We start from the raw sequence: 9,220 nt of genomic DNA, 5'->3' as shown, positions 1-9,220 counted from the left end.
ACAGGAAAAAACACTCCACTGAAATGTAACTGGTATAGAGTGCATAGGAGATGTGAGATGGCTGGCTGGGTTCCCATGGGAAACAGCTGAAGTGCCAAAGGGATATTTCAGTGGCCGGGGGAATCCCCCTGACAAGTGTAGGATCTAAACCCCAAGCTGGGCTCACCAGACTACAGCACCAGAGCCAGAAAGGAACCCAGATAACAACCAGCTGTGAAAATCAAGAGAGTTCTCTCTGCCAGGGAGAGACAGCTGGAGATGCAGAGAGACATTTAAAAGGCTAAAGCACAAAATTTTGTTTGCAGCCATTTACACTGGGTGCCAGCATAGGGTGGGGAGGGTGGACTACAGACACTTGAGGAGAGCCTTGGGCTGGTAGCTCTTGGGAGAGAATTGAGGGAACAGCAACCAAGATCCATGTGGTGAATCATTCTCCATATTGCAGGGACCATTGGTCTCAGGCAGAATACTCCTCTTTGAATGACTAAGGGTAAGAGAAAGACCCATCCACAGGAATTACTCTGCCTAACTCTGTGGTGCTTAAGCCTGACTGCTGATTGTGGTTGATTAGATTAACAATGGATCAGTTAATTGGCTAATTAGCTTAACATCTAAAGTGGTAAATACAAAGAAGGAGCCAAAATAGGAAGACAAAGAAATAGAACCCAAATTAAGGAAAAACTGAATTTTCCAGAATAACTAGATGAAATGGTGACAAGCAATTTATAAGATAGAGAGTTTAGAGTAATGATTATAAGGATACTCAACAGCATGAAAAAAGACATAGAAACAATAAAAAACGTCCAGTCAGAAATAAGGAATGCAATATCTTAGATAAATAATACTAGAAGGAATAAATTGTAACTTGAATGAAGCAGAAAATCAAATCAGTGTTTTGGAAAACAAGGTAGAAAAAATAATTAGAGCAATAAAAAATAATTTAAAAAATGAGGAGAGCTTAAGAAACCTCTTGGACAACATGAAGCACAACAACATCTGCATCTTGGGAATACCAGAAAGAGAAGACAGTGAGCAAGGGATCGAGAACCTATTTAAAGAAATAATGACTGAAAACTCCTCTAATATGGTGGGAAAAGAGACACATAAATCCAAGAAGCACTGACTCCCAACAACTTAGACCTAAAGAAGCCTACACCATGATGCATCATAATTAAAATGGTAATGCTTAAAGCAAGGAGAGAACCCTACAAGCTGCAAGAAAAAGGCCAGCAGTTACATATAAGGGAGTACCAATTAGTCTGTCACCTGATTTATCAACATAAACATTCCAGGGTGGTATGGAGTGGTGTAAAATATTCAAGGAAATGAAAAACAAGAACCTAAAACCAAGGCCCCTTTACCTTACAAGATTGTCATTGAAAACTGAAGGACAAAAATGTGCTGGTATGGATGTGGAGAAAATAGGAACACTTTTGCACTGTTGATGTGGGAATGGCAAGAAATATTGCAAGTAATGAAAAGCAAAGGCCCGCAACCAAGACTACTCTACCCAGCAAAGTTCTCAATTAAAATGGACAGCAAAAGAAGGAGTTTCCCAAACAAAAGAAGGCTCAAGGAATATACCTCCACCAAGCTAGCACTACATGATATGCTGAAAGGATCCTATAAGAAGAGGAAGGAAAATAATGAGAGAGAAAGAGGAACATAAGTACAAAGTGGGAAAAATGAGTTCCATGGCCGGGATTATACTGTAAGAACCCTGAAACACCAAATCAAAATAACCTATGCACCCCAATGTTCATAGCATCCCATTTTGCAATAGCCAAATGTTGGAAGCAACCTAAGTGTTCACTAGTAATTGAGTGGATCAAAAAACTATGGTACATATACACAACGGAATACTGTGCAGCAGAAAGGAAGAAGGAGCTACTACCCTTCATGACAGCATGGGTGGATCTAGAGGACATTATGCTAAGTGAAATAAGCCAAGTGGTGAAGGACAAATACCATATCATCTCACCTGTAATTGGAACCTAATCAACAAAACAAACAAACTAGCAAAATATAAGGAAAGGCATTGAAATAAAGAACAAACTGACAGTAATCAGAGAGGGAGTGGATTATGGGGGGGGAGGGGAGTGGAAAGGGTCATCTAGTAACATGTTTAAAGGACACATGTACAAAGCCAAAGGGGGTAGGGAGTGAGAGTGAGAGTGGAGATAGGTGGGGTGCAGCAGAGTGGTGAGGTGAAAATGGAGACAATTGTACTTGAACAATAATGAAAAATGACGAAAGAAAGTATTCATGCACACTACATCATGGATGAACCTTGGTAACACAAAAGGCTACACATATCATGTATTTCCATTTATATGTAATTTCCAGAATGTGCAAATCCATAGAAACAGAAAGCAGATAAGTGGTTGTCAGGAGATGGGGGAAAGTGGAATAAATAGTGACTGCTTAATGGGTATAGGCTGTTGTTTTTTATGTGTGTGTGTTTGATAAAAATGTTCTGGAATTAGACATTCATGATGGTTGCACAGCATTATGAATGTTCTAAAAGCCATTGAATTGTACACTTTAAATGGTTATGATGTTGAATTATATGCCATGTGACCTTCAATATAAAAAATGGTACTGGCATAAGAGTAGAAATATATTATAAATTAATATATAATTGAGAGTCTAGTAATAAACCCATACATCTGTGATAAATTCATTTTCTACAAAGCTGCCAAGAACAATCAATCAGCAAAAAGAGTCTTTTTAAAAATGAAGCATTTATCAAATTGCTACACCTGAATAATAAAGGTGGGTTAAGTATTGAAGTCATTGATACAAGAAATACAGAAAAGTTTCTCAGAATGTGGTCTTTGGACAAATAAGTTCAGAATCTGTTGGGGATTTTATTAAAATACCAATTCCCGGGCCCCATGTTGTGAATTAAACTCTCTGGAGCAAGGCCCAGGAATCTGCATTTTAATCAGCTTTTGAGGTTATACAAATGCATACTGAAGTCCCAAAACAACCGATATGGAGGATGACAGTCATAGGTTTCAGAAGTCAGAAGGACCTGAGTGCAAATCTTACCTCTTCTGATGAGTAGTTTTACCTTGCCTTATGTATCACTGCCAACTCCTCTGCTTCATCCATGTCTTCTTACCTCATTGGCTTAGTTAGCACTTACAATCAGAGGTCCCAGTTGGTTACTTTGTTATTTATAGTAACTCCAATTAACTGAACAAACTCAGGTGTGAAATCTTAATACAAAAACTAATTCCTTTCTTCCTGCACTATCCCATCTCTCTTATTTTAGCACCTCCAATAGTGCCTTGCACTGCAGGTTTGATGCCCTCATACGTCCTTTTCAATGCAATACAAACAGGCTCATCTTCCTCTTGGAGTTGAAAGACATGAAAACAGACAGCTTCATAAAAGGAGCTTCAGTCTGGCTGGGCTTTGAAGACCAGGGCAGGATTTCCACGTGCAGAGATGGGAAAATAATGTTCCAGAAGGAGGCAAGATCATTTATGTAAAGGGAGAGAAAGAGGTTCTACATGTTTTGAATTTGTAACTGGGACCCATCAGGGGATAGACCTGGGTATCTTTATCAGTGCTTTACCTGTTTCCCTCTAACTTGCCATTTGTGTTCATTTTTCTGACCCATCAGGGGGACTTTCCTTCGCTTACTTTGTTACTGGTTGACCCTCAATTTACCGCTTCTGCAGCAACTTCAGCTCCTGTGTACAAATTCCAAGTGCACACTTGTGATCCTTCCTAACACTTCCAGCCTAGCTGTCCCTTCCCAGTGCCAATAGTCCCTTAAACCCCAGGACTGATGTCTATCCATAACTCCTCATCATCACAGGAGAGGTCACATCTATTTATGGTAGGGGGGCATGAAATTTAAAAAGCCTTCACAGAGGAGGCTGTGTTTATGTCAAGTTTTGAGGGATGGTGTCAGGAATTCCCCAGAAATGAAGAGAAAAGTCATCTTTAAAAAGAGGCAACAATGTAAATTTATTTATTCAAAAATACATATTGAAGGCTCCATCTCCCATCAATCAAGAATGCAACACAGTATTTTAGAATACCTACTAAATGCTGTGTTAGGCTCCTCGACCTTTGTTCACTCACTCAAATTTTTACTTATCAAGACTTGTGTTGATCACTTACCCATTTATGTACTTTAGCTCATGGAAGTGTGCTCCCAAGGAATGCCTATATAACTCATCTGAATGACACCTAATAAGCCACCTTCTGTGTCTTTTTTTCAGTATTCCAGACCCTAGATCATCCTTATCTTCAAAGTTGCAGGCTTATCAGGTATTTTCTTCAGGGCAACAGGCTCTTCAATCTCTTTACCAACCCACTGCTACCCCTAACTCCTTAGTTTCTAGTCACTATCAGGTCATTTTTATTGTGGTAAAAATATATAATATAAAATATTAATCATTTAAGTGTACCATCCTGTGACATTAATTACATTCACATTGTTGTGCAATGATTGCTATGATCTATTTCTAAAATATTTTAATCACCCTGAGCACAAACTCTATATCCATTAAGTGATAATTCCTCATTTATTTCTCTCCCCAGTCCCTGGTAACCTCTCACTACTTTTTGTCTCTATGAATTTGCTTATTCTACATATTGCATATAAGTGAAATCATACTATGTCTGTCCTTTTTGTGTCTGGCTTATTTCACTCAGCATTATGTCTTCAAGGTTCATTCATGTTGTAGCATGTATCTGATCTCCACTCTGGGTGAAGGAATTTTATTCCTTATTGTGGTTGAATAATATTCTGTTGTATGTATAAACCACAATTTATGTATTTATTAATTCATCAATGGACATTTGGGTTGTTTCCACATTTTAGCTATTGTGAATAGTGCTGCTATGTGCATTTGCATACAAGTACTTGTTTGAGTCTCTGTTTTCAATTCTTTGGGTCATATACCTAGGAATAGAATTACTGGATCATATGGTGATTCTATGTTGAACTGTTTGAGAAACTGCCAAACTATTTTCTACAACAGTTATACCATTTTACATTCCCATAGCAATGTATGAGGGTTCAAATTTCTCCACATCCCTGTCAAAACATACCACAAACCATTAACATCTATATTGAAAGCATGCTTTCACTTAGGTAGGTGGCTTGCTTCACCCCAGCTTATTTGTACATACTTCAGCTATGAAATATGAGGTGAAGAAACTGAAATGTATTTCAAGTTGCAGTGACAAATGAGCAGAAAATATTTTTAAAAATCGGAGATGATTGAGGAAAGAAATTAGTGTCCTTTGACACCCTTTCATTGACTGAATTCAAATTTACTCTTGTGACAGCATGTGCAGCCATGATAGAAAGGTTAACATTTCATAGATCACTTAACAAATTTGCCCATGGCCATTGAAGTAAAGAAGTCAGCAGACTGGGAAGAAATGACACTATACCACTCATATCCTGAGTGATCTCTTTTTAGTTGATTATTTTAGAACTTTTGGGGTGATACAATTTGGCTATTGCTCCCTGTTTTTACAGTACTCAGATAATTTAGGCATGTCAATGTTTTTCCATCTGTAAGAGGTTTAATCATTTAGCCCTGAATTTTCAATTGTATTGAATCAATTGGAACCTTACAAAGTGTTCCTTTTAGATTAGGTTGGAAAAAGAACGGCAGCAGCTGAGCCAGCCCTATTATTTGGTATCAGAGTGGAAATCAGAGTTAGTGAGGTAAGTTATGATTAAGCATTTTACCCATGTTTCTGTGTCTCAGAATGTGGCCTGGGGACCATCTGCATGAGAAACAGCTTGGGGTGTTGTTTTAAAATAACTCACTCAGAACTAGGGTGACAAATCGCCTGGGTTTTTCCTAGACAGAGGGGTTTCACCAGACACAAGACTTTCAGTACTAAAACTGGGAAAATCTAGAACAACCTGGCTGGGGTCACCCCTATCCCAGACCTACTGAATCAGAGTCACTGCTGTCTTATAAATAAATATGCACTTAAGTTTGAGATCAATTGCAGTGGGTAAAGCATTTCGTCTCCTCCACTCCTAACTGAGAACCACACCCCAAAGTGGCAGCAGGCTTAGTGTGGAACTACCTTTGCTAACTGCTTTAACTGTTATTTACTTGCATTCTTACATGTTGGTAGCTCCCTTCACTTGGAGGGTACACTTCTCCCTTCCATTCAGGGTATTATAATGGCTAAGCAAGTATCAGGATCATAAATGTTGCTAAGATCAGGATCATCTCTGTGCTAGATGAAACAGAGAAAATGTTGTAGAAGTTCATTCCTTCATTTATTCATACCAAAAACATATACTGAGCACAATTCTAATATATATTGAGTCATATATTCCTCAGAGGAAAAAGAAAGTCTAAGGTTAAGTGTAAATATAGGCATGCATGTAGTAACATATGTCTGGCATCTTTGGGCATATAGATAAGAAACACCAATTTTTAGAGTACTACAACTATTTGGGAATATTCATGAATTAAGCAAATAATTACCAAAGGCCTTTAATGTGCCAGCACTGTGCTAGAGACTGGGATACAACAGTGAATAAGACAGACAGGTTTCTGCTTCCATGGAGCTTGCATTCTAGTGCACAGAGACAAACACAAATGAATATATAATGTCAGATGCTTTGATAAGTGCTATGAATAAAATAAAAATGGGGTGGTGTGATTGAGATGGAGGGTGTACTTTTGACTGATTGGCAAGGGAATGACTCTCTGAGGAGGTGACATTTGAGCCAAGACCCAAGTGATAAAAAGCCAACCATTTGTAGACCTAAGGGGAAACGTTCAAAGAAGAGGGAATAGTGAGTGCAGGAGACTGAGGAAGGAAGGAGGTTGACATATTAGAGACATATAGAAAAAGATAGTGTGACAGGAATGTCAAGAACAATGGGGAAAGTCATGTAAGAAGAAATTGAAGAAGCAGGCAGAGTTTAGATCATGGAGGACTTACTTGCCTGGATCAGGGACTTAGATTTCATTCTTGTTCTGAATAATTGTTCAGAGAAAATATTGAAAGGTCTTAAGCAGAAAAGTAAAGTGATCGGATTCACATTTTTCAGGATGTGCAACAGGAAAAAATGGGAGTTTCAAGGAGAAAGATTACTATTATTCCCATTGTACAGATAAAAAAACTAAGGTGTGGGAGTATAAGTAGCTTGCCTAAGATCATACAGCTAGTAACGGAGCTAAAGCAATAAGACTTCAGGGTCTCTGCTCCTAACCACTACACCAGTGGCTCTCAAAGTTTAGTGTTTATTTGAGTCATACGGAAATCTTCTCTTTTCATTATTTTTTATTTTCACTTTCTTATCATTGTTCAATTACGAATGTCCCAATTTCCCCCCATTACTCTCCCCTACCCTACCTACCCCCCACCTCCCACATTCAATCCTCCCCTCCCCTTTGTGTTTGTCCATGGGTCCTTTATATTTGTTCCTTGACAACCCTTCCCCTTCTTTCTCCCGTTATCCCTCTCCCCACTCCCCTCTGGCCACTGTCAGTTTGTTTTCTATTTCCATATCTCTGGTTCTATTTTACTCACTTGTTTGTTTTGTTGATTAGGTTCCACTTATAGGCGAGATCATGTAGTATTTGTCTTTCACTGCCTGGTTTATTTCACTTAGAATAATGGGAACTTTATTTTTTTAAGATTTTAGTTATTTATGTTTAGAGGGGAAGGGAAGGAGAGAGGGAGAGGAATATCAATGTATGGTTGTCTTTCATGAGTCCCCTGCTGGGAACTGGCCTGCAACCCAGGCATGTGCCCTGTCTGGGAATCGAACCATGATCCTTTGGTTTGCAGGCCTGTGCTCAATCCACTGAGCTACACCAGCCAGGCCTGGAGATTTTATTAATACACAGATTCAGAAGGTCTGTGATGGGGCCCAATAATTTGCATCTCTTACAAATCCCAGGTAATGCTGATGCTGCTGATCCAGGGACCACACTTTGAGAACCACTATCCTACTGTGCATTACCTTTCATGTGGAAAGGAAGGTTTGTGATAATGTTGGCATGGCTTGTTTTCTGCAACTGGCTTTGAAAGATTCTCCCTGAGGATTGGGGAAAGATTATTCCACCATCCTGTTCATAATTTTCTCAGTAAAGTAATTGCATTTCTAATACAGGAGAGAACAATTGACCTCTAGGGCCTGAGGGGTATGGTGGAACTGGGGAAAAGGATAAGCCTACCAGTTCATTGATGTTTACCCTTTACCTAGATGGACATTGCTAAATAATGATACCACCAATGCTGGTGAGGATGTAGGGAAACTCATTCATTTCCAACTACTCTGAAAAACACTTTGGCAGTTTCTTTTTTAATATTATTTTTAATTTAATTATTGTTTATGTACAGTTTTCTGTCTTTTACTCCCATACCAGCCCACCCCCCCGTGCTCCCCACCTCCCTCCCATTTCCACCCCCTTAGTTGTTGTCCATGTGTCCTTTATACTAGCTCCTGTAAATCCTTCCCCCTTTTGCCCTGAAATTCCCTCCCCTCGCCCCTCTGGTCACTGTCCACCTATTCTCTATTTCAGTGTCTTTGGTTATATTTTGCTTGCTTGTTTGTTTTGTCGTTTAGCTTCCTGTTAAAGGTGAGATCATAGCATGGCTTTGGCAGTTTCTTAAAAACTAAACATGCCATTTCCAAATTGCTCAGCAGTTGCACTACGGGCATTTATCCCAAATAAATAAAAATTTATGTTCACACACAAACCTGCACATGAATGTCCACCAGCCTTTTTCAGAATGGCCCAAAACTTGGAAACCCTGATGTCCTCTGACAGATGAATGGTTAAATAAACTGTGTAACATCCATACCATGGAATACTACTCAACAATAAAAATAAACAAACTATTGATAAGTGCAGTAACTTGAATGAATCTCTAGGGAAATTTTGGTGAGTGAAAAAAGCCAAGCACTAAAAGTTGTACACTGTATGATTTCAATTATATAATATTCTTGAAATGACAAGATTATACTAATTGAGAAGAGGTCAATGGTTGTCAGAGGTCAGGGATGAGGATATGGTGGGAAGTGGTGGTGAACTTGGCTATAAAACCACAACATCAAAGATCACTGTGGTATTGAAACTGGTCAGTACTTCAATGTAGTGGTAGATGCATGAGCTCACACAAGTGATATTTTGTAGTCCTACAAACACATACATACATAGACAATGAGTACAAGCAAAATAAGGAAAATCTGAGTAAGATT

This window comes from Sturnira hondurensis, unplaced genomic scaffold (genome assembly GCF_014824575.4).
Source record: "Sturnira hondurensis isolate 20B ecotype Veracruz unplaced genomic scaffold, ASM1482457v3 Scaffold0017394, whole genome shotgun sequence".
Lineage (NCBI taxonomy): Eukaryota > Metazoa > Chordata > Mammalia > Chiroptera > Phyllostomidae > Sturnira > Sturnira hondurensis.
The sequence above is the reverse complement of the archived record's forward strand: the minus strand, read 5'-3'. Positions refer to the sequence as shown.